A 26,550-nucleotide genomic window follows, 5' to 3' on the forward strand; every position below is an offset into this window, starting at 1 on the left:
AATGTATTCAATGCAAGTTCTCTAATATTTGGTCGCTCTCTTCAAGTTTAATGATACTGAGCATATTCAGGAAATCCAAAAAATCATATTGTGGGGAAGAAGCTTGAAGCAATTGTTGGGATTCGCTTAGGAACCCCAAAAAAGTAAAAGTAAGCGGTTGATTAGCTTTTAGTTATTATATTGACCAATTTATGTTACGCGAAGACCCGTTTTGTCAGCCCACTTGGCTAATTTTAGGTTGACAAAATAAGAACAATAACAAAACATATTTGTTTATTTCTTTTCAATAAACCGAAGTTATAATGATTTTATTCTTCAATCCCAAGAAATAACCTTATAGCCCTGTCTGGTTAACAAAATTAGGTAAAAAACTGATAAAATCGGGGGCTGATAAAAACGGGTCTTCTATGCATTAATTTTAAGGAAATCCTTCTTATTTTCGGAATTGTTTTTGAAAGAGACCCGTCAAGAATACTGATCATAATTTGGTTGAGGATTCGGACGAAATCCTTCTGAGCTTTGAAGTAATACTTGTTAGGAATTTGACGGGATCCTGCTATTTTGACGTTATCCTATTCCATCGGAATCCTGACAAAGCTGCCACCAGAACTCTGAGCAGGATTTCATTGGACTCGCGAGTTTTATAATGTCAACATTATGAGAAGGGGGTTCCATTAATATGTTAGAATAATGAGAAAGATTTTTGTTTTTGAAATACTGAACAGAAGTCTGATACAATTCTGAGTAGGACTTTCATCGGAATATTTCACCGGATTTCGTTAAAAACGTGAGCACGAAACCACCAAAATAATGAGAAAATCAATATCGTGTTATTGTACGATGCAGTGGCGTAGCTAGGTTGGGGGGGGGGGGTTAACTCTCCCCACCCAAACCAAAATTAATTGGATTGAAAAAAAATTAATTGATGCTGATTAATTTAATTTAATATTGTACAAAATGTTTTCAGAAGAAAATTGTTTGATCACTACATTGAGAACCTATTGTTTTAAGCATTAAGAGGATTTTTGGAAAATTGTGGGAAGGGGATCTTGTAACTTATCTCTTAGCCGAAATCTCATTAGTGTCAAATTACATCAATATATAAAATAAAACAATTGCCTGAATTTTCATGAGTTTTTTGGAGAAATGTTCCAAAACATGGATTAGGACCATTTTTTCGAATGGGAAACAAAGTTTGAATAGGTTGATTGTCTATAAAACAAAAACTTGCTCACCAAAAATGTGCATACATATCAACAGTTGTTGAAAATGTATTTTTTTGAGATTTCGTAGATTTGTTTACTCAATATGGCTAAGAACAAGAATAAAAAGTAGAAAAGTAGATGGAAGATGATGAAAACTGACGTTTACAGTTTGTCTTTAGCAGGTCAGGATCGGTTTTTATGAGCATTTGATTGTTGTTGTATCTTCTGTTAAAACAATTTTAGTGGTTAATCACCCTGGAAGTAATTATAGAGAATTTATTCTTCAAGAAAATTTATTTCGGAACTTCAATGTCTTCGGCAAAGTTTTCGAAAATGCTATTTCAAACAACTTTGTTGAAGACATGAATGTTTTATATGATCAGAGTCATTCTGATATTACTGTATTTGATAATATGACGGATCTTCTGCATGTAGTATATCTAGATCAGTTCTATGGATAAACTGTGGTACAAATAAATGATCGATCATCCCTCAGATAGGTAATTATGAACGATATAAAAGAGCGCCGGTAATTGTAATCATTCTCTTTTTTCGCCTGCTCTTGGAGCAATCAACATCTAGTGTTTCATTAGAAATCCGAACATTATAATATTGGCGACGAGGATGCGGACAAACGCAACAGAAGAGTGAAGTATACGTTGTTAACGGTGTGCGCGGTTGAGTAGCGACCGCAGTGATCGTTAGTCCGACGCAAGTGATTTGCCAACATTTCCTTCTTCATGATATTCCTAACGAGAGAAAAGTTCCATTCTTGTTAACGTATTTAGGAATAGATAGGTATGCTATTTTGCGGAAGTTGCTACAGCCAGTGGCACCCACTACGAAGACATACGATGAATTGGTTCTGGTTCTGAAGAGACATTTTAGGCCGGAAGTGAATAAAGTATCCGAATGTTATCGGTTCCATCAAGCAGATCAGAAAGCTGGTCAATCAGTTATGTGGATGAATTGAAAACTCTCACAGAAAAGTGTGAATATGGACCAGTTGGACAGGTTTGACGGTGACGTGGGCGTTAGCAGAAATAGACAGCAAAGTGCGCGAAAGATCGTTAAATACTCACATGGTGAAAACGAACAAGCAATTCAGGGGAAGAAGTAAATCTCGACATTATTCCGGTCAGAAAAACCAATCGGGCAGAACGAAGACTTGTGATAAGTGTGGACGCGATCACAATTATGGAAATTGTCCTGCAAAAAATGGAAGCGTTTCGCTTGTGGCAAGCAAGGCCATGCGGCGAACATGTGCTTTTCGAAGGCACAGAGTCGAAATTCGAACAGGGATCATCGGAAGAACCAAGCCGTAGGGACGGTTGGTGGTGAACATGGCGATGAATTAGCAGCGGAAATTGCTGGCTTGAGGATGCAGCTGAACACCGTGGGTGACAGATCCACTATTCTGGAGCAGAGTCAGGTGATGACGGAAAAGCTGCTCGTAGAAGGTAAAATGGTAGAATTAGAAATTGATAGTGGTGCTTGTGCGAGCCGTGATTAGTGATGACCTATATCGGAAGCAATTTTCTAAATTATTGTTGTTTAAAATTAAAAATGATTTTTCAACCGTAACGGGCCAGGGAATTAAGATTTTGGGTGGAATCAATGCGCAAGTGGCAAAGAATGAGAGTGATCCGGGCCAAAAATTGATGCTCGTAGTCTTAGAGAGTACAAAATCGTTCAGACCACTTCTTGGACGCACGTGGTTAGATGTACTGTGGCCAAGATGGAGGAATATGTTTATGGGAAGTAGTGTGAGTATGAATATTATTGATGACTCAACTATCGATTCAATAGGGAAAAAATACCACAATGTTGTCTCGGTTGGTGACACTCCGATTCCAGGTTTTGAAGCTGAGATCATTGTAGAAGACATTGTCAGTCCAGTATTCCATGCGGCGTATTCTCCTCCTTTCCAGCAGCGACCAGCTATCGAAGCTGAAATAAATAGATTATGCGACGAAAACATTTTAAAACAAGTGCCACACAGCAAGTGGGCCTCACATATTGTTGGTGTACCCAAAGTCAATGGAACTTTGAGGTTATGTATTGATTGTAAAGTTACGATCAGTCCATATTTGCGATCTGACCATTATCCGTTACCGAGAAATGATGATATTTTTGCGCAACTGGCAAATTGTGAAGTTTTTTGTGTGATTGACCTTCGAGGTGCGTATCAACAGCTTAAGGTTTCTGAAAAAACAAAACAATATTTGACTATCAATACTCATGTCGGATTGTTTCAATATCTACGGTTGCCGTTCGGAGTAGCGACAGCGCCATCAATTTTTCAAAGCATTATTGATCAAATTTTGCGAGATATTAAAGGAGTGGGATGCTATTTAGACGACGTTCTAATTGGTGCTTCAAGTTTAAAAAAATTCAAAGAAATATTAGATCAAGTACTGAGTCAGTTAAGGTTGCACAGAGAATGCGCAAAATTCGCAAACGAAAAAAGCAGTTTTTTTCCACACCGTATGTCAGATCTTCATAAAAATCAATCAGCAGTACTGTAACAACATTCTACACACGCTGATTGATTTTCATGAAGATCTGACATACGGTGTGGAAAAAAACTGCTTTTTTCGTTCGCGAATTTTGCGCATTCTCCGTGCAACCTTAAGTGAATACAACTTTAAAGTTAATAATGGAAAAAGTCGGTTTTTTGAATCATCGGTAGATTATCTTGGGCATACAATTTCCAAAAGTGGGATTCATCCAGATAGAAACAAAGTTGACGCGATCGTCACCATCCCTTCTCCCAAAAATATTACAGAAATACAATCATATTTAGGATTACTGAATTATTATGCAAAGTTCATTCCAAATGTTTCTATTGAGAGTACTATACAGGTTGCCAAGAAAAGATGTTAAGTTTGACTGGGTTCAGGACTGCGAAGATTGCTTTGCCCGAAGCAAAAAGTTAATCGTAAATAACCAGGGCCGGTGGAAAGCGTGAGTAGTATGGGTAGTACTACCCACTCGAAAATAACCGAGTGGGTAATTACCCACTCAAAATTTTGAACAAATTCAAAAAATTTAGATGCGCAACGCTTGTATCTCGCACTACACACATTTGAAAACATCGATGTACCACAATTCCATTTGCATAAACGAACATGGTTTAATGTGAATGTAATGTAAGCGTGTGCATTGCGAAAAGAGAAACAATCCTTACTAATGTACCCCTCATCCTATGCTTTCTACCCACTCGGGCGTAAAGTGTTTCGCCGCCCCTGTAAATAACAGTGTCTTACAGCTTTATGATCCCCAAAAACCCATCATCGTTGCTGCAGATGCGGGACCGTATGGCATAGGTGCTGTATTGTCGCTGTACTCTCAGATTCATCGCGAAGCTATAATTTTAGCAGTAAACCGTTTTCATAAATATATCTATGGGCCCAAGTTCAAGCTTGTGTCAGATTGCGAAGCATTGAAAGAAATTTATCATCCCCGAAAAAGTACATCAGTTATAGCAGCATCGAGACTTCACAGATGGGCAGTTATTTTGTCAATGTACACTTACGAATCTGAATTTAGACCAAATTAAAGTTTGGTAAATGCGGACGCATTGTCCAGATTGACAATCGCCAGAGGTACTGGTATTGAAGAGTTCTCAATTAATAATTTAGAAGGAGTGATTAAATTACCGCTGAAAACCTGCATTCACTGCATTAAAGCTATGAGTCTCTTAAGCTTAAAAAAAGTTATATGGAAGAGAACTAGCTTTAAAAAATCCTATATATTGCTTTATATCTCGATATGCTGCATTCACGTACCCTTCATATTTTCAACGAAATTGTTTAAAGTGATATTATCAACCAACAACTTTGCTGAAGGCATCAAGTCACTTACCATTTTTGACGAGTTAATTTTCCATAATTATTTCTAGGAGCATTAATCACTAGACTTTGTAGAGCAAAAGATTCTCTGTTTTATGATGGAAAACTCTTGCAAAGTTGGTAAACCTTCAAAGTTGATGATTTCTAAATTATGTGATCTTGACTGTTGAGAGTTTTCGATAATTTGCCTCACGCATGGTTATTTTAGGCATATTACATATAAAACTCAATTCTATTAGGGAAGACGCTCGCTTATTCGTCTCATTAGTAGCACGTTTACTGAAAAAAATGATTATTCTGCTATATATTTAAGAACTTTAGGCTAGCAGCTCGCTACATATAGACACTCGACCTACAAAGCTTAAAAACATCAATATTACTAAAAGTTTTTTAAAGTCGTGACTATCGCGCCCCTGACATCATTTCAATGCTCCTAAGAGTTCGCCCCACAGTTTCCAAATTCGAATCAATTAATAAAGATAAAAAATAATGAAAAACTCCCAGTAAAAGCCAACTGGAATTCGAATCGGAATTCCTAATGACTCTCGCCGGAATTCCGAGTAAAATGGAATAAGCGATTCCGAGTCGGGATCTGTTATATAATTTGAGCCGGATATCTGGCAGAAACCAACTTTTCATATTCCGACTTACTTCAAGGGGATGTATTGAACTACTAACACACATGTAAAAATCATCAGAATAATTTCCAAAAGGGCCTATTACAAACTTTAGTTCCACTGAGTGTAGAATTTACCGTAAAAAAATAAAATACCAAAGGGGCGCATAATGGGGGGTCCACCAAAGCACATAACGAGAAAACCGATTTTTAAAGTTTGAGATTGAATATCTTGAAATTTATAAATGGTATAAACAATCTAAGGAAGACAATTGATGCTGTCATCTATTCTGTATAATTCTCTTAAATATTACGAAGATCGGTTGACTATGTTGCGAGTTTTTACTGAAAATGTAAACAAAATTCGCACCCACACGTTTTATAGGGTTGTATTGATGACAAAAAATTTATCCAGACATCACACTGTACCGCATCAAATGAATAACGATAATAATATTAATAGTTTTTTTGTACCTACAGCTCGTACCTATTCTTGGTCGCTAGCAGTTGGATATTTCATGGAAAAGTGCACAAAACAAGAATGATTCCACGACTAATACTCCAAATTTTGTGAAATTAATTCACGTGAAAATTTTAATACCATGTTCCATGAAATTGAATACGATTAGGGATATCTTCACGCAAAACAGATCGTGAATCATGTGCTACAAATCATAAACCAGTTCACGAATACATGAATAATATGTACTGAACTTGGGCACCATTTCACGAGCACGGATATTGAATCGTGACTAATGTATTAGGAATCATGAACCTGTTTACTATTACATGAACCTGAATAATATAATATTTGATGGCTTTATGAACTATTCCACAAGCACGAATGGTAACTTGTGACTATTACACTAGGTAAAATGAACCAGTTCACAACATGAATAACATTGTATAATTTTGTGATTTATTTCACGGATACGCATGGTCAGTCGTGACTATTATACTAGGAATCATGAACGAGTTCACGAATACATGAATAATATTTCATGATTTTGTGAACTATTTCATGAGCACGAATGGTAAATCGTGTCTAATATATTAGGCATCCTGAATTAGTTCACGAGGATTGAATGGATTCATGAACAAAATTTCGAGTTTCGTGAAATAGAGCACGAGAAAATATTCACAATGTTTTGATTTTGCGATCTATCTATGAATAACATTATGAGTCTACTGAGATTAATAATCATAACGTTGTGAACTAGTTCAGGTACAGAAAATCACCAAATCGATTGACAAGGAAACTGTGACTGGATTTCACAAAACAAAAACAAACATATTTTTCTACTAATAGAAGCGTTATGAGGACGTTACTGAAGCGAAATTGAACATAATTATAAAGCACATGATTTTCGCTCATAGTCTAATAGTTTCCAGAATTCATGGTATTAGGAACTGGATAAGGATGACAAGATACCAGAGGTTTAAGTTTAGTCGGTAGAATTAACTACTTCAAACAAATCAGACACTACCACTAACCAATTCTATTCCTTCTCGATAATAGACATTTACCCAATTTGTTGAGCTGAGTCGATTGGCACACAATACTCGACCCTCCAGGTCTCATAAAAAATCTTCAAAGTTTAACCTTGCTTTTATGAGAAACGTAGAAAAATCAAAACCCTCCACATGAGCATTTTCTGCGCATGGGCCTGATTTCAAGTGATAGAGATGGTACTTTCATAGACAGACCAGTCGAACTAACCAGTCTTTGAGAAGAATTTAATAGAAGAATAGTAAGTGTGCAGTGCGGTTAGAATCCAGTTATTCGTGTCCCAAGCAATATTACAAAATTTATCGGACATTTTTTTAGTTTCATAGAAACTCAAGTGAACAGATATGTGACTATGGGCAATAAAGCACGTTACCTCCTTCATATTGTAGCGAAAATCGTGGAATATGTTAGATCGATATTATCGCGATTACAACCTCATGGGGTAAGGTGTGAATTAAAGTCTTCTCCAGACCGGGAGAAACTCCGCAATAAAACAAAGCTGCCGGTGCCCAATCTGACTCTGGTTGAAATATTACTTAAGTGTTCTTGGGAGCGCTGGAAACTCCTTGTTTGATCTCAAATTTATAAAACCGGGAGCTGTTTGTTTAAACCTTTCCAAGGAATCGGCTGTCAAAAGGTTTTAGCAGCAGTAAAGATATGCCAACATGAGGATCTTCAGAGTCACACTCTTCCTGAGCCGAGGGAGCATAATGCTTTGTGGTGGTGTGGCTCTTTTTAGTATTTCTACCGAAGAGTGCTTAGAGCGTATTTCAAAGGAATGTCACAGATTCCTCGGGCGCTGCTTGTACGTGGGGCATGGTTGAGCAGTCCAACCCTGACGAAAAAATCCGTACACCATACCGCAACGAAACGTAATCATTCACCACGCTCAGGCAAACCGTTCGCACAGTGTACGGATTTTTTGGTCACAGTTGGTCAGCTTAGGCATGCTAATAAATCATGTGGACTCTCCCCAGAATACACATAAACATTCCCAATGCAAGAGTCATTCGCATGATTTTCTGCGAACTTGTCATACAGAGGCTTATTGCAATAATGGTCCTTTTCATTTAATTTTATGCAATGTGACGCGCGGTACAAACAATCGAACAGGCAGACGATCATTGTCAAAGAAGATGTAATTAAACGCAAAGCAAAGGTCACCCGGTTGAAGGGTTTGAAGGGACACAAAATTACGCCCCACCCGGTGCGATTTCCATTCAAAATCTTCACTCACTGTAGCAGGGGGATCTTGAAACAGCCAACCCCAAAGGACAAACTCGAATCGGTGACTACACCGTCGATCTCAACTTTATGAGCGGGCATGTAAACATAAAAAACCCAGTAACAAATATCACAATTCTTAGCTTATCTGGCCGGACTTACGAGCTACCTATCACTAATCATCTTTGATCCAAAAAAAGATCAGAAAATGTTCAACAAAGTTCCATGCGTATTATTTTAATCGGGAAGTCGGAGTAAAGTAAAAATATGGATATCTATCTTCACTCGATGTATGCTTGAATGGTACCGATTTTCTGAGCAGCTGGCAAGAAAAATGTGTAAAAACCTTTATCAACACTTGTTCATGAAGCATCTTTGTTTCACTCGCATGTGTAAAATGATCGGTGGGTGAATTTTGCTGAACATAGTTTCATTTAAATTAATAATATCATAAAATTGAGTTTGGGCCAAATTCGTGTGATGCCACTGAACTAATAATAGTGACAAGACACGAGATCAAGAAAATAAGTTTGTCCGTTACTCTACATCCACAAATCACCTGCCAAATCATAAATTTTAGGGTGAATTTGGACATTGTCTTGTTTCGGCCATTCTCTGAGACGGTAAGCTTGGACTTAACGTTGAAATATTCTTAAGCACAGTTGAAAATTTGACTCAAATTTTAGTATCTGAAGTCATCAAAATTATTACATTTTTTCAAGCCTATCCCAAAGTAAAATCCTGGCTACGAACCTCACGAAAAAACGAAAAAGAGAAAAAGCTGTTTTACTATACTGTTGACTCAATAATTGTTTATAATTTATTCCTGTGTGAAATTTAAAAAAATAATATTTTGAACCTTGCCACGAGTTTGAAAATCCATGTAATAACTGAGGTTTTTTGTTAGCAGAATAAGCATGAAACCGGTTTTTTTCTAGATGGAAATGACATTTCAGAAAGAAAGTTTTTTCGGAATGGACTATAGAAGGATCCGTTTTTGTTAGAAATGACTGTAGAATAGTATAAATTTCTCAATATAAATAAAATTTATAATATGCGTATATTTTTTTTATAATCGTTTAAGAAATAGAGCGTGTGTTACCTGGGGCATATAATGAAACATTTTAAACATTATCTTTTATTAAATATGAATTATAGTCAATTTGAAATTTGTATGAATCTAAATTTTTGTTTTCGGTTTCTGTCATTAAATGGATTGTGATCCGCGATCAAGTGTATGCCTAGACTAATTTCTAATAAAAGAATAAAAAGTTTTATGGCACGATTAGTACGGTGTGTGCGATCTCGACCGCATAATTTCCATCAGGCTTGAAGTCCCCAGGCGCCTGCTCCGTAACTTCGCAAACCTAAAATACAATCTTTATATGAACATTCGTTCTTTTACCACCATCAGATCGTTGTTTCGTAAATTTTAAAACCGGATATACGGTTGTGAAGGTATGTTTTTAATGAGGCATTGCGAACGCAGTACAATATCTACCATAAACAGAGGGCAGACACAGTTGCTGATTTCCGTACACGTAACCTGAGTTTAACGACCATCCCTTGACTCATCAATGATCTTAAGCAAACAACTCTGTATGTAGAAAATTCAAATCGTGCAATATCAAAATTGTAAAATAATTGTCGATGAAAAACCTAATACTTGCCAGTTCCCTGATTTTTCATATTTCTTTGACACTCAGAGGAGTGGGCGTTTTAATTCATTGGCGATTTCGACAGGGGAAGTTCGCTTCTTTGTGGTGAATGTTACCGAAGCACTGATGAAAGCGAAGAAAGAAACGAGTTGCAACCAGTAGCCATGTTAACACTCCAATCTCATCGATTTCGATTGAAAGCCCCCCACGCTTAAAACCAAGCAGGTATGGAAGATTAGATTCAGTGCGAAGTTGGCTCACTCCGCATCACGAGGAACGCCTACCGTTTTGCAACGCATACGTTTTACATGGTCTACGTCGCGACGGCTAGAACGTGTGGTTGTTTTCGCGCACTCTTTCTATTTATAGATAATGTTCGTAGGTCGCAAAACAGTTGTGCGGCCAAAACACGACGACATTACGTTGGTAGTCAAATAATGTGCGCATCGCACCGTTGTTGTTTTTATTGTCAACTTTCTCAAACAACGAAGGCGAGTCTTTATTCGCCTGCTTTTATTTGATAGTAGAATTCGGTCGCTTTTATTGGCTAGTAAGATTCGTCGATTAAGAAGATGGGGGTATAGCTCAGTGGTAGAGCATTCGACTGCAGATCGAGAGGTCCCCGGTTCAAACCCGGGTGCCCCCTTCGTAGCTTTTTTTATGACTAGGGTGCGCGTAGTTTAGTCCAAATATTCGGCTTATGTAGGGTAATCAGCCTATTTTGTGTCATCTTTGTTCAGCGCATTGGCACAAATGGCAGGGCGATAGTTTGGGCACTCGATTCGAGTTTTTGTGGCATTCAAACACGGGCTTTTCACCGTTTTCAAGCCATTGTTGTTATCATATTGGATGTTAAAAAAATGAAACAAAGATGTTGATGCCAGATGGAACGCCTCTACCATCGAATGTAGGCCATGTAATTAATGAAATACCAAAAGGCACCAAAAGGGCTAAAATTGGTTATTTATACTAATTGAAATTTAAACGATAATTGTTTTATAATTGTTGCTAGCGATAAATTTATTGCCAAACTCGCAGTATATGCTGTATTTATTTTGTTCATCGTGGAATTGAGCTTCTTAACCACCGTTATTTGTAGGCATGAGGCAATGGTAAGAAATTTTTGTAACATTTAGCTCCCGTTATTTGCGAATAAATCTGGTCCCATTTAGTATGCATACGAACCATCGAACATAACCCTGTATAAATAATTACAATCATGAACAAACTCCATCATCGAACCTCAACTTCGTTTCGTTGAAGGGCTTGCGTGAAAAATTCGCCTTTTCACCAGAATTGAAGCATTGTAAATTGATAACCGCGCACGACTAATCACAATAACTCTATCGCGGAACAATTTTCTATGTGCGTTAATAAAATATAAAAATCAAATAATTACCGCATCGGTCGAGTCGCCGAACGCCGCCCGGTGAAGCCGCTTACAATAGCTTCATATAGTGGGGCAAGAAAGCGCCGCATGCAAGTAACATGGAAGCTCAACGGATAATAATCATCTGAAGCTACAAATAGCCGAGTCGGTTCTGCTGCGGAACTAATCAATTCTGCGAGGCAACCGCAGATTTTGTTTTTGTTTTATCAAGTGAAACCTCGGCAACGATCGAAGAAATCGCACTCTGCTGGTCATGGTCGCGAAGAGCAAATGATCCCAAGCCAAACTGAACAATTGACCCGATGATCCGTGAAATCATGTTTAGCGGTAGTGCCTTATTTTGGGCACGTTTGGCAGCACCGGCGATCGGAGCAAGCCCGGAATATTGCCTGAAGGTGCGACAAGTAGCATTGGTACGTGCGGTTTGCATTAAAAAGTAAATAGGAAAAAAATGTCCAAGGTGATACAGTTATGAACAATCCCAAAACAAGTAACAATCCAAATGCTAATTGATTTTATGATAGTTTTACCATGGCATTATAGAGTGAATCTGGTTTTAACATTGCCTATGGAAAGGGCATTTAGTTTTATATGCTTGACGGGATTTAAGAGTGCTTCAAGAACACTTGAAGAAATATCCATAAAACTACATTTTTCATAAAAGTAATAAAATTCCCTCTATCTGGTAGAATTAGAAGGAAAACATTTCTTATTTTTTATTTTTCAGCATTCCATCAAGACGCTCAAAGAAAAACTATTTTAATAAAATTATTGGAAACTGATAGTAGAACACAATGAATATATTTAATAATCATGGATCACTAGTGTCCATGGAGCTAAGGCTGCGTTTGAAAAGATTAAAACAGTTTCACAATCCAAGAAGCTGTTGTGACTCCACATGTCAGCTGAGTTTTACATTGCTTCGGAGTGTCAACACAGATTTGTCAAGGTACGATCTACCCCTTCTAACCTTATAGTTTACTCTTCAATACCTGTGTGGTTGACTAAATGGCTGCAGTCCTATGTCTCTCACCTCTCCGCATTCGTGCGAGTAAAACACGCACATTCAAAATGCCCACTAGCATACCGCAAGGCAGTCATTTTGGCCCGCGTATTTTTATTTTATTTATCAACGATATCTGTAGTCGTAGTAAGTCTGAAAAATTGATATATGCATATGATTTCAAAATATAACAAGTTATCGCTATGGGACTCGATGTTACAATGCCACAAGAAAACATCTGAACTCTTCAGGAGCAGATTTCAGGATGCTTTGATTATAGCCTAGGTAGGGGGTGATACTTCTGGGTATAAGAGTCAGGGGAGGGAGGGTGGACAAAGATGGTAGGGAAGAAAGTTATTAACTTTCAGTTTCAGGCATCGGGAGATCAACGGCATAGGTTGCAGACTCGGGTGGCCTTCACCGGGAAGAATTATGAACTGAGACGCCGGGTGTTCCTTCTCGAGTCGGTAGGCGTTCCTCCAGACGATTTAGTAGTACGGCTTAGATGGGTATCAGAAATAATTCGAGTTGGGCATGTGTTTTGTACGTAGGTCCCGTGTTTTCGACATATTCGGCTTATTCGACAGAGATGTTTGGTGTCGCCTTGGAGTCGCATCAAACCTTCGTGGGTGTATGCTACGGGCGGAAGAGGACACTTCTGAGAATGATAGAAAAAAGGGGCAGTTAAATTTGTGTATTTATGGTTTTTTAGGAAAGTGTATATGAGGGACATATAGAGGAGATCACGGCTCGCCAGAAGGTCTCGAACGGGAACGTTGGGTGGTCTTCCTCGGGCCCGGAGGGTGTCCATAAGCCGAGACCTGGCGGAACTGTACTTGGTGCACGCCCAGACAATGTGCACGATATAGTGATAGCCGTCGCCACAAGCGCAGATACCACTATCCACGAGCCCAATACGCTTGTCCACCCTCCCTCCCCGAGCATTCAACGTGTAACGGTTTGCCATAAATCGGGAAATCACACGAATAAAGTCACGACCTACATCCATCCCCTTGAACCAAGGTTTCGTCGATACCTTAGGGATTATCAAATGTAGCCACCTTCCTAGTTAACCATTGCTCCACGAGGTTTGCCAACTTTCGAGGGTTCTCTGATAAGTAATACTGAAAAATTCGTGGAAGCAAATTGGTCTTTCGTAAACACCCACCTTAGCTAAGGAGTCCGCCTTCTCATTGCCCGGAATGGAGCAATGAGAAGGGACCCACACCAAGGTAATCTAGAAAGATTTGTCGGATAAAGCACTGAGTAGCTCCCGTATTTTCCCCAAAAAATACGAGGAGTGCTTTCCATGTTTCATCGAACGAATAGCGTCAATAGAACTCAAGCTATCCGAGACAATGAAGTAATGGTCTGCGGGTAATGTATCAATGACTCCAATACTGAATAGCAGCTAGTTCTGCGGCGTAAACTGAAGCGGGGTCACTGAGTTCGTAAGAGGCGGTGAACTTTTGATTGAAAATACCGAAGCCAGTGGACCCTTCGAGGTTTGATCCGTTAGTATAAAACATCCTAGAACAGTAGATTCAGAGGTATTTATGAAATGCACACGGTTGGGATTGTAAGAAGAAGGATTAATATTCTGCGCTATGTAGTCAAAGTACAGAGACATAAAACGGATCTGAGAATTGAGCTCAACAAACCTTTCGAAATTTTCAATCACCACCGGGTTCAAGATATCGCATCGAATGAGCAATCGATATGAGAGTTCCCAAAAGCGATTTTTCAGCGGGATAACTCCCGACAGGACTTCGAGACTCATCGTATGGGTCGACTGCATGCACTCTAAGGCGATACGCAAACAACGATACTGAATTCTTTCGAGTTTGATGAAATTAATAACTTCTTTCAAAAAAGCCCGATTGACTGGCAGTCTTGGAAAAAGTTGTAGACAATTAAATTATCTTTCTTATTTTCACTTACAGTGATAATACGATGTATATAGTGCCATCTAGCGGCGCAAATGCGAGCTAGTGGGATTTCTCCATGTAAATTGTCGAAAAATCCCATACAAACTTCAAACACGTTGGTCCGGTAGTTAGACTTGCTTCAAATTTGGAGCAAATACTCCTGGCGGGACTAGCAATCAACTCAGGGGTGGGCCGCTTGATTTTTAAAAAAAATCATTATTTTTCTGGGCGGTCTACTATACACATTCAGCATTCCAGTATCAGTTAATGCAGGTGAGGATGAAACTGATCAAATAATAGTGCTCTAATGCGGACTGTACCATGACATTCTAAGTGCGCACCAAATTTTCAATCGAGCTAATAACAGCGACAGAAACGGCGCCGAGGACTTCTGAGAACGAGAAAAAAGAGGCTAAATTTGGTTTTAAATCGCTCTTAAGAAGAAGTAAATAAGGTAAGGGATTGTAGTCTAGGTTGGGATTTGGTTAGAAGCTGATATCTTGTTTCCATAACAATATTTTTTAGCTTGTGGTACACCATTTTGTAGATATATTATGTCACTTAATGTCCGCGAATAGAAGATGTTGACTTGCAATTTTAAATAAGACTCAGGATCAATTTTCTGCATGACGGCAAAATGGCAAAAAATAGGTTGGGACAATTTAAATAATTAAAGACAACTTAAACTGTAATGCATTATATTTATTCATTGGTTAATATTTGGTATTTTAGAATAAGAATAAGTAACTGAAAGACTTATTTACTTCCATTTGACAATGTTAATCTAACACACAGTTTTTATATGTAAAACTTGTACGCAATCTTGTACGCATGCGTAAGTGCATGGTGTCCCAACCTATTTTTTGGGGAAAAAAAACCAATGAAGCAAACGCAAAACCCTGATCGGTAATAACATTTCAGTTACTTCTAAACACTTTAAAATTCGTTATGTTGCAATTTCGATCAAAATGATTCAATTTAAGATGGCCCAAAAATCGGCATAAAATTATTTTTCGCTCGTTTTTTGACACTGTTCAGTGCAGCTGTGACAAAAATCACCTATAATTTCAACTTGGCATAAAAAGTGAGCTACGATCGAGTCTAGTATGTGCTAAAAATAACAGATGGAAACACTGCATAGGAGCAAAATTATCGAACTGTCGAACAAAGCGTAGATAGCAGCTTACCAGTGAATCTGGAACCAGATCATTGGGTGATTCAAATTCAATAACTTAGATCCAATGCCACATCACCGGGTTCACGTCCAGACAACATGTTGGATGTCGTGATGACCATCCCCAAAAGCACTCTCTACTAGTCCAATGCACTGGAGATGTGTGTCGAACGAGTAATGATTGTACATGAACTGGGACACCAGACAAATGATAACCCCGAGTTATATCCATCCATTTCAGGAGGTTTTGTCATTACCTTCGGGATAATAGAATATAATCGACGACTTAGGCTCCCCCTGGTTTATGAGGTCTGCCATTTATTGAACTGCTTCCGGAAAAATACATAATAAATCACTGAAGCAGAGTGTCTGCCTCTTTAAAATATGAGCACCAGGAAATGAATGGAAAGCTTTACCCCCGATCGAAGAACCTCCATTAAATCGAGTGTGGCTCAAGTATTTTTCCACCGACGGATGGTTTCTTTCACACATTATTAACAGAATTCAGAAATAGAAATATCATTCCACCCAGATTATTGAAACAAAATGAAGTATGTGAACCAAGCAAAAAAATCCGTTATGTCCTCTATCTTACTTGGTTGATTCTTATTATCGTATTGGATTCTGATTTCAGTTCTTATTCCGACAACTCAGTACAATTTGAAGACATTTACAACCAAGAAACGAGAAATGTACGTAAACAGTCTAATATCTTCCATTCCAAAAGCCATCAACCAAATTACCCAAAACCTGGAGGCATGTTCCGATGGTTCTGCCGATCGACATGGCCTGTCTCAACTTGCAATATTCTACCGTTACCGCGGTCGTTCGATACCTACATAATATCGAACGATTTTTTATGCTAATTTTATTCGTCCTTTGCAGGTCTTCTCGGTTCTGAATCCAAATCTCGTGCGTCTGTCGTACTGTCCACTGAACAGCGAGAGCTTTCAACGCTTCAGCTGGTTTAGCACGTAACACAGTGGTTCACGGCGGTGCCAGCGAGATCAAGAATGCAAAAATGCAAATCCGCGCCGTCCTTCGGTGAAAGAGTGGAGTTTCTTTCTACATAAACATTGTGTCACTTAATGGGACTTTAATGCTCGAGTTCGAGAAAATGACCTCAATATTTTCGGCCGTATTCGCGCGGTAGGTTTGCTTGATTTTTTTTTAATTAACCATCCAAAATAACCGCAGAGTTCGATGATCCGTTGCTGTTCTCCGGGGGTGTATGTGTGATACCCGTTTGCGCCAAGTTGTGAACGATAGTTAATTACTTCGCGTATGTCTTTCCATCGAGCAGGATCATAATATACGAACCATATGTAATCCTGCGGCAAATGTGCTCGTATAGCTGTCAGGTGTTGATGTAGCCGTGAGTGAAATATCGTCCAGATTGTCTTAGGCGAGCGGCGCAAGCGGTGATTCTCCCCGGGACGTACCGCGGACCGAGAGACATAAAACAACAGGAGGGCATGCGGCGTGAAAGAATTCCACCCGGAGGAACCCGCAAAGGATCCGGCGTCCGCCGGTGTGCGGTTGTTCTGTGACGAAGATGCGTGATATCTCTGCTCGTGGGTCTGCCCGCTTAAGAACCCATTGAAATATTAATTATTTAGTTAAGGGTCATAATTTAATAATTTTATGGCTAGCCAGGCCGTAGAACACGATTATATAGAGTCGTTTCCGTGCTTTGATGTTGTTCGCTCTGAAAGGAAATCGATTGCAGTATAGTAGAAAACTGGAAACGATCAAACTGTTGCTACTTCTTTTATGATACGATGAACACAATTGGGCAAAAACAAACTAACAATCTTTATGCATATTGATATTATTTAATGTGAATGCGATTTTTATATTTTCATGCATAGCTATATCAATGCGTTGTCGTTAATAGGCTTTGCTATCTCACTGGCACCTAGTTTTTTAGTTTAGTACTGAGCACAATGTTGATCTTTATTTGGCATGCATACTTTCAACTGACAGTGATTTCTCTCAATGTTGATATATGTCTATTATAGGACAACTGTACCTGCACAAACTGAATCGTAATGTAATGATTCTTCAATTACATGAATTAACGAAAAACTTTGTTTTTCTTATATCTATAAATAATTTACCTATGAATTTTTTAACAATGAATACGAAAATTATAGTAAAACATTTTTATTGAAGCGTTTCTGTATCTTGGATTTCACACAAAAAAAAACTTTGGTTTTCTACTACAAAACCGATTCAATTTAGTTAATAATGAGATAGGACATATTTATTTCATTATTTGTTCATTCATTATTTTGCAGAATTTATGGGAAGTTTTAACTTAACTAGAGACAGGAGAAACCAATAAAAATGATAAAAAAAAACCTTGTTGATATCGATATACAGAATTTGCGATTGTACCGGTTTTATGGGAAATTCCTATGCATAGAGGTACGAGCTCGGACTTAAGTCCATGTATGAAGGTTATGCGATATTATCACTAGTATTTTTCTCATATCAGCTGAGCCATCAGAGACATTTTCGCGAGATTTTAGGTGATTTGAATGTAAAATGAATTTTTGACAGCTTTTTGAAGGGCATAACTCAAGTGTTTTTTTGCAATATTTGACCATAGGAACTACATACGGTTATTTCCGTTTTTCAAAGAAACGGTTGATTTTATGCATTGCATTACTTCACCAAATTTATCCGTGTGATAAAATTACATCGTAAAAGCGCCAAAAATAAGTCACTAGTTTGTTTAGTTAGTGTTTAGATAACTGTTTGTCATGATTTTTTATTGAATTCGAACTTCTAATGCGATATCAACAACGACGCCCGCGAAAGCCCGCAATCACACATCATTCGAAAGCATTTAATTTTCTCTTTAAAATGAGCCTATGCTAGTTTTTCGAAAAATTGCGATAAGCAGTCAAAATTTTAAAAATCTGTGAATGGAGACGCATTGTTATTACTGATATGGAATTTGAATAATCACTTTTAGCTAGAATAATGACACGTATACATGCACAACTTTCAAATAGCATTGAGAGCATGATCTACAAGGGTTTTACTAGTGATCAAAAGTAAGGAGCGGAGTGGAGGTATGGTTTTTAGATGGTAAAGGTATTCGGATTTTATAAAAATCAGTAAATATTTTCAATCATCTGAAAAATGTCAAAATGTGTTTGGAACTATTTCTAAGCCGGCGCTAATCTATTCCGACAATAAGTTAGTGTCGGTTTCTGATGAGGCGAAGCCGAAACGCAACAGAGTATGAACTATTTCTTGCTAACTTACGCAATAACTGTCAAATTGAGTGTACACAGTTCTAGTCATTTGGTGAGACTGTTTTGATCCGAATTTGCATAGCACTGATATAGCTTAAGGTTATGCAACATTATTTAAATAAAATTAGACCATTTTAAATGTACCATGTACGCGAAAAAGGGTTTTGGATTTATTTTTATTTAAGATAAGAAATAAGCAACCTAAGTAACTTAAAACACACTTGCGAAAAAAAATTGTTAACCATCTTGTTGATTAGTGAATATAATTAAACATTCCACTAAGACGCTCAAAATGTTTGTTTTGAAAATAAAAGAAAATTTAGTTTCCATATCAAGTAACCCACTAATGAATTAAACGTTTCAATATTAGTCAAACACATCTTATTTGATCTGTACAAACGAAATGTTAATTTCTGAAGCCACATAATGCGATGTCAATCAATTCGTTTCAATATGGAAAATAAATTCCAAAATTACTATTGATAAAATCATTATAAAAGACAAAATACTTTTGAGCCACTCTAATAAGTTGTGAAGTTAATTTCTATTTTTATAACCAAAGAAGGAATTCAGCGCACAAAAATTTCTTTACACGTTTTTTTGAACTTTCACAACAAAATAATTATTTTTGAGCCACCCTAATGCATGATTGCCTTTTTTTACATGTGTTAATATCAAAACCGATTTAGCACACGAAAATTAATATACACAAATTTTAAGAACGATTTCGAAAAAAAAAAGATGGGTGGGTAATGTCTAGGACATAACCGGAGTGTCGTGACTACTCGTTTGACTTGTAATTCAAATCGAATGATACTCAATGAAATATGTGGGATTGTTTCAAGTTATTCTTTATAATAATTATGGTGGTTTTGAAAAGAACCTTTATTGTTGGCGTCTGCGTTGATAGGGGATGCGCTGGATTCTAAGCTGGTTGAGACATTCATTCATGAAATGAACAATTTTCTTCCTTTGAAATATCAATGTTAAAATCTCTCGAAACAACCATCGGAATCTTTTTCGTACAGAAATGAACACACTTAGCAAAAACCTAGGAGCGGGTAATGTCCGGGACATAACCGCGATGATCATATTCTTAAAATTCTGCTTGTATCTCTTTCAAATGGCTAAATTTTACGCATTAAGTTCGATTCACCGGGCTCAGCGAAATTTTCCTGGGGATCCCGTTCGTTAGTATATTCAGCAAAACAATTTTATTAACGAGTTCTCCGCATTGAATACAGGTCAATAATTTCATATAATGATTTCAACAAGCAGACAATGTGCATGTATGACAGGTGGGAGTGTTCTGAAGTGTTTTTAGTGGAGGTAACAACATAAAATCATGTATTGGACATTTTACAATGATTCTCCTTAACCCTGCAAAACCACGGGGTTGGCAGCAGAGGGTTAAGTTGTTTGGAAGAGATGACAGTTAATATATGATAACTAAAAATATAAAATTGTTCTATAAATTGCAAAGTTATTGCCGCGTTGACCTGAAAATTTGTCATTTCATTCATAAAGGAACAATCATTGAAATTATGTCAATTTATGCTTTGCAAGATTTGAAATAACTTCGAAGTGTGGTCACGACACCCCTGTTATGTCATATACATCACCAACCCATCTTTTCATCATTCGTTTTGGTGTAGCTTTCGCTTAGTGTCAGAGTTGCGACATTCACTGATTTTCTTGGAAGGATTTGCAAAAACCTTCGAGTTTGTAGATTAGAAAAACATTTTCTCATGATTCACTGGTAAAAGTACAGAATTACCAAGCGCAAACTTAATACTAGTTAATAAAAGAAACTTTCTAATTAAATTCTTTTTCCATTTTACATTCGTCCTAATAAGGACGGTTTGTAGATAGCTATGTTGATACAAGACGGGAATCTTTTAAAACAATTAAAACCTTACCGACGATTGTTTTTACTGCGTACATACATCTTTCCCCTTTCGCAGCTCACTCCGAATGAGTACGCTTCGCATCAAGGTGTTCCTATTTATAGACTTTACAATGCAGATGGAAGGCCGTCCTTTTGTTCGATAAATGAAAATATTTTCATCATTCGTTTTGGTGTAGCTTTCGCTTAGTAGCAGAGTTGCCACATTCACTGATTTTCTTGGAAGGATTTGCAAAAACCTTCGAGTTTGTAGATTAGAAAAACATTTTCTCATGATTCACTGGTAAAAGTACAGAATTACCAAGCGCAAACTTAATACTAGTTAATAAAAGAAACTTTCTAATTAAATTCTATGTTTGTCTATGTTGATACAAGACGGGAATCTTTTAAAACAATTCAAACCTTGCCGACGATTGTTTTTACTGCGTACATACATCTTTCCCCTTTCGCAGCTCACACCGAATGAGCACAGTTTTCATCATGGTGTTCCTATTTATAAACTTTACAATGCAGATGGAAGGCCGTCCTTTTGTTCGATAAATGAAAATATTTTCATCATTCGTTTTGGTGTAGCTTTCGCTTAGTGGCAGAGTTGCCACATTCACTGATTTTCTTGGAAGGATTTGCAAAAACCTTCGGGTTTGTAGATTAGAAAAACATTTTCTTACGATTCACAGGTAAAAGTACAGAATTACCAAGTGCAAACTTAATACTAGTTAATAAAAGAAACTTTCTAATTAAATTCTTTTTCCATTTTGCCTTCGTCCTGATAAGGACGGTTTGTCTATGTTGATACAAGACGGGAATCTTTTAAAACAATTCAAACCTTGCCGAAGATTGTTTTTACTGCGTACATACATCTTTCCCCTTTCGCAGCTCACACCGAATGAGCACAGTTTTCATCATGGTGTTCCTATTTATAGACTTTACAATGCAGATGGAAGGCCGTCCTTTTGTTCGATAAATGAAAATATTTTCATCATTCGTTTTGGTGTAGCTTTCGCTTAGTAGCAGAGTTGCCACATTCACTGATTTTCTTGGAAGGATTTGCAAAAACCTTCGAGTTTGTAGATTAGAAAAACATTTTCTCATGATTCACTGGTAAAAGTACAGAATTACCAAGCGCAAACTTAATACTGGTTAATAAAAGAAACTTTCTAATTAAATTCTTTTTCCATTTTGCATTCGTCCTAATAAGGACGGTTTGTAGATAACTATGTTGATACAAGACGGGAATCTTTTGAAACAATTCAAACCTTGCCGACGATTGTTTTTACTGCGTACATCCATACAATCTTTCCCCTTTCGTAGCTCACACCGAATGAGTACGCTTTGCAGCCTTCGATGTTTTGGTAGCATTTTTAGTGGCAGTTACTACCGCCTTTTCAGTGACTGCGTTTCTTAGCCTTTGGCTTTTTGGCCTTCTCACCGCCACCACCGTTTTTCCTCTCTCCGGTGGTAGCCAATTTGATTGGTCGTCCGATGCAGCTTCTCACGACCACGCACGTCTGTTATGCACTGCGTCTTACACACGTCTGGCTTTGAGAAAAGCTGCGACACCCCTATTTATAGGTTTTATCATTAATGTTGATTCTCATTTAAAGTAGTTTTTGAACTATTTAAACAAATTTTATATAGCAAACAACGTATCGGTAGCAAGCGTTGAACGTTTTCCTTCCGATTTATGAAACAAGATTGGCAATCCGTTTAGTAGAAGAAAAGTTATTAAGGTTCAAATTGTACGTAACGCTTTCGCTAATATTCACTACTATCGCTTTCTCGCTCGTTCTCGTGGCGTGCATGAGCCTTTCCTTTCCGCCCGGGTTCTAATGACATAACCGAAACTAATATGCCGGCTTTCCCCCACCAACTGCTCTCGTCAAGCAACCCAATACGAATAATCAAAGGAACAAACATGTAGTGAACCTATATATAAACTTTTCATTATTTTATTGTTCATTTGCTGCACCATTTTGACGGCTCTGTGCGGGATGGGCTGAAAATTTTCACTTTTCCGAGTCGTTTTCGAAAGATTTTTCAAAACACTATTTTTCCGTTGATAATGAATGTCCTACATATTCCAAAATTTAATACAACATTGGTACAAATATTTTCGACAAAATGCCGAAGAAATTGATTAAATCCATTCAGTACAACAAAAGATATAAGCGTTCAAAATCTTACATCATTTTTCTGCCGAAATTTTGAAAAGGGGCCCCTATATTGAAAGGTAAGTCGTTAGTCACGACAAAATATTTTTGAGACACCCTAACGAATAGTAAATGTTTATTTTTTAAATGTTTTAATATCAAAAACGAATTCAGCGTACCAAAATTACATAAAACCGTCTTGTTTGAACCGATACGGCAAGGGATGGACTTTAGTCCACCTCTTGTTCTAAGTCGTGCCATGTGGTCGCAATAAACAACCTGACACTCTGGAACCAAAAGTCAGTACTGAATGCAATTCAACAGCATTCAATGGAAGTATTATATCTTTCATGTCAAATCCTAAACCTTATGTTTTAGAGCTATGACGTCTTCAGGACAAATAATCAGTATCGAATAGGCCATCTCCAGATGTACATGGTATTAGGGTGGCTCTTATTGTTAAGGTGCTTCAAAAATTATTTTCTGAATGTGAGGAGATAGAAGATTGCAATCTTCAGCAACATTGGAGAAGAACTTACACCAAGCAACTTTGCCGAAGACGTCGTAGTTGTATCTCCACAGGTTTTAGCTATTTTAATTGAGCAACTTAGGGTGTTTCTAACAAAAACAGTTTTTTTGTTGTAACTTTTTTATTTCTTAAAAACGGTGTCTTCAGACAACTGGCAAGGCTCATCGAGACTAATTTTTTCATAATAAAAGAATTCAGATATCGATTTTAAAACCGAAGTTGTGAGTAATATTGAATAAAAAATAAGTCCTTTTAAAATATTTATATCTAAAATTGCGACAATTAAAAATAATTTCTTCTTCTTGCATTTCAAAGAGAATACTTTCAGGCATGTTTAGAAAAAAAATGCAAAGGTGATATTTCTGAAAAAAATTTAAATGAAGTTTGAAAATTGTTATTTTACTACTAGAAAATGCCTCATATTGAGTCAAAATTTCTCAAATGGGCCACCCAAATTAGGTGATATCGCAATTTCGATGGAACATCCAATTTTTTGGTAGTATGTGGCATTGCAAAACCAAATCTACATGGGTTCAACGAAAAAATACTTTTTTAATTTTTTTTAAGCTGCGTACAAGGTAATCAATTTATAATTTATCATCTACGGAACCGGAGGTGGGATCAACTAAAAATTCAATAGCAGCTCATGGGAGCATTGTACCGTTCATTTGTTTGTGCGAATCGGTTCAGCCATCTCTAAGAAAATTGAGTGAAATTATTTGACACACAAATACACACACACATACATTCACACACATGTATAGATACACGCAGACATTTTGCGATCTCGACGAGCTGAATCCGCTGCTTATATTGGAACTTCTTATGTGACCGGACGATTCATTCTATATTTCCGGAACCATATAACCAATCAGTACGAAATTTCATAGCAGTCTATAGGAATAATATAGCTTTTGTTTGAGACTAAGTCGGCCCAACCATCTCCAAGAAACTGACGTGTTTTTTTTTTAAATTTTGAAGAGATGGCTGAACCACTGTGAAACACCCCTAGTAGCAATAAAGGTTTTATGGTACTTTTGAAGCCATCCTTAAAACTTAGATTGCACTTGCGGTGTGCTATAAAAATATAAATGCAACTTGGGACTGCCACTGGCATTGCAATATAGGGAGACATGTGGTCAAAAATCGAAAATGTTTGTATATACTCTAGCTAAGAAAATTTCCTGAATATCTCGGAAATATATTTGACTTAACTGTGTAATATGGATGTCTTAAGATAAAAATTATGAAAAAGAGACATACTACGTGCGTTTTCTCAACTGTACGTATCTTTGCTGAATGTTGAATGAAATATATGTTGCAATATACCATTTTAAAGTTAAGAATGCCAGCTTTGGCATTATATTATTTGAAATACATATATACAGGGCCGCAGAGAGAAAATACGGGCCCGGGGGTCCAACGTACGGGCCCCCACCACTGTCTATATCCTCAGTACAAAAAAGTCAATGTTTGAAATCCATTGGAGTTCACTGATATTATGTATAGTATACTGAAATTTTATGTTTATGTACCAGTTTTTTGCTCCAGTTGTTTGTAGTGCCATGAAGAAAAAAAACGTAAGAATAAATACTTTGGGAGTTTTTACCTCTTCGACAGTTTTGGTGACTTTGAAAAGCGCCGTTTTTGTCAATAGTATTTATAAAAGTAAGGAAATGGCACGATTAAAAATGTAGTAATTACATAAATTAAAAATATATAAACGGCGATCAACGGCAAAAGATAAAAAACAATAGGCAAACTAAATATTAAAAGAATGCACAAAAGTGCTAAAAACAACAAAATCAACCAAATAAACAAATTAATGTCAATTGTCAAAAAATGTTTAATCGAGAAAAACCAAAACAAAACCTATACAAAATTGATAAAGGAAAACAGGAAACTAGAAAAACATATTGCGAAAATTAAAAAAGTCGAACATTATTGAACAAATGGTGAAAATAATGAAAAATCGATAAGAAAACAGGAAAAATTTTAAAAATAAATGAAAATGAAAAAAAAACTACTAAAAAGAATACAAACATTAATATAAAAAAAATCATAAAACTGAAAAACTTGATGAATCAAGAATAATAATATTTATTTAACATTAAAAACAAGACATATTTAAAGCGATAGAAAAAATAAATAAAACGTTAAGAATACATAAAACTAGAGGAGTATATACAAAAGACAAGAATAAAATAACCATAAAGAAATTAAAAAAATGAACGAACCAGAAAATTTCGAAAAACTGGAAAATTAAAATGGTGAAAAGACGAAAAAGTAAAGAAAATTGGAAGTATTGAACAAAAACGGAACAAACAAACAAAATGGAAAACAAAAAATACTAGAAAAAGCCAACAAAAATGGAGAAATTAACACGAACACTAGAAATGAAATTTGAAATAAATTCAAAAAACGAACTAAATGTAGAGTTAAGAAAAGTGCGTATAGTGTCAAGAAAAGATAAATCAATTTTTTTTAGGAAAATAAAAAAACGTACAGGAAGATGGTCAACAGAAAAAGTATTTTCAAAATAGGTTAAATGGAAATGGAAAAAATAACAATAACGAAAATAAATATCAAGAAAAAAGTATAAAAAATAAATAAAACTGTATTAAATGAACAATGGCAATAAATAGTTTTATTAGAAAACGGAAAGTTAAAAACTACAAAATGAGGAAGAAAATAGGAGAAAGGAAAAATTAAACAATAAGACAAATTTGAATGAATTTGAATAAGTAAAATTGCATTTGGAAAAGCAAAAATATGAAAACAAGGAAATAGAAAAAGCTATGACAAGAATAAATGTAGTAAATAGAAAAATTCTAAAAATTAGATGGAATGACAAAAGGAAACAAATAAAAAAGCAGGGTATTAAAATATGAAACAATAAGAAAAATACTTTATTTTATTTTATTTTTTTTAATTTTCTCGAAAAATTGCGAATAAAATTAAATAACAGAGAAAAAACTATAAATTAAAGTGATAGTGATAGCAATAGAAAAAAATCAAAGGTAAGGACCGTAAAAAGATGGTTAAAATAAAAGTATGCAAATAGATAAAAAGGCAGAATCGTACAATTGTAGAAATACAAAAACAATCTACAACTTGAAAAAAAGATCAATAAA

The 26,550-nt window shown here is 36.5% G+C and overlaps 1 protein-coding gene and 1 non-coding gene across 2 annotated transcripts in view; one reads left to right on the forward strand and one right to left on the reverse strand.

Moving 5' to 3' along the window:
• Nucleotides 1-26,550, reverse strand: part of LOC131693404 (LIM/homeobox protein Awh-like) — a 94,767-nt gene that overhangs the window by 34,512 nt on the left and 33,705 nt on the right. The gene's annotated exons all lie outside the window — the stretch shown is intronic.
• Nucleotides 10,642-10,713, forward strand: Trnac-gca (transfer RNA cysteine (anticodon GCA)). The gene has a single exon. It is a non-coding gene; the product is annotated as a tRNA-Cys (tRNA).

The sequence above is a fragment of the Topomyia yanbarensis genome, chromosome 3, assembly GCF_030247195.1.
Source record: "Topomyia yanbarensis strain Yona2022 chromosome 3, ASM3024719v1, whole genome shotgun sequence".
In the NCBI taxonomy this organism is placed as follows: Eukaryota; Metazoa; Arthropoda; class Insecta; order Diptera; family Culicidae; genus Topomyia; species Topomyia yanbarensis.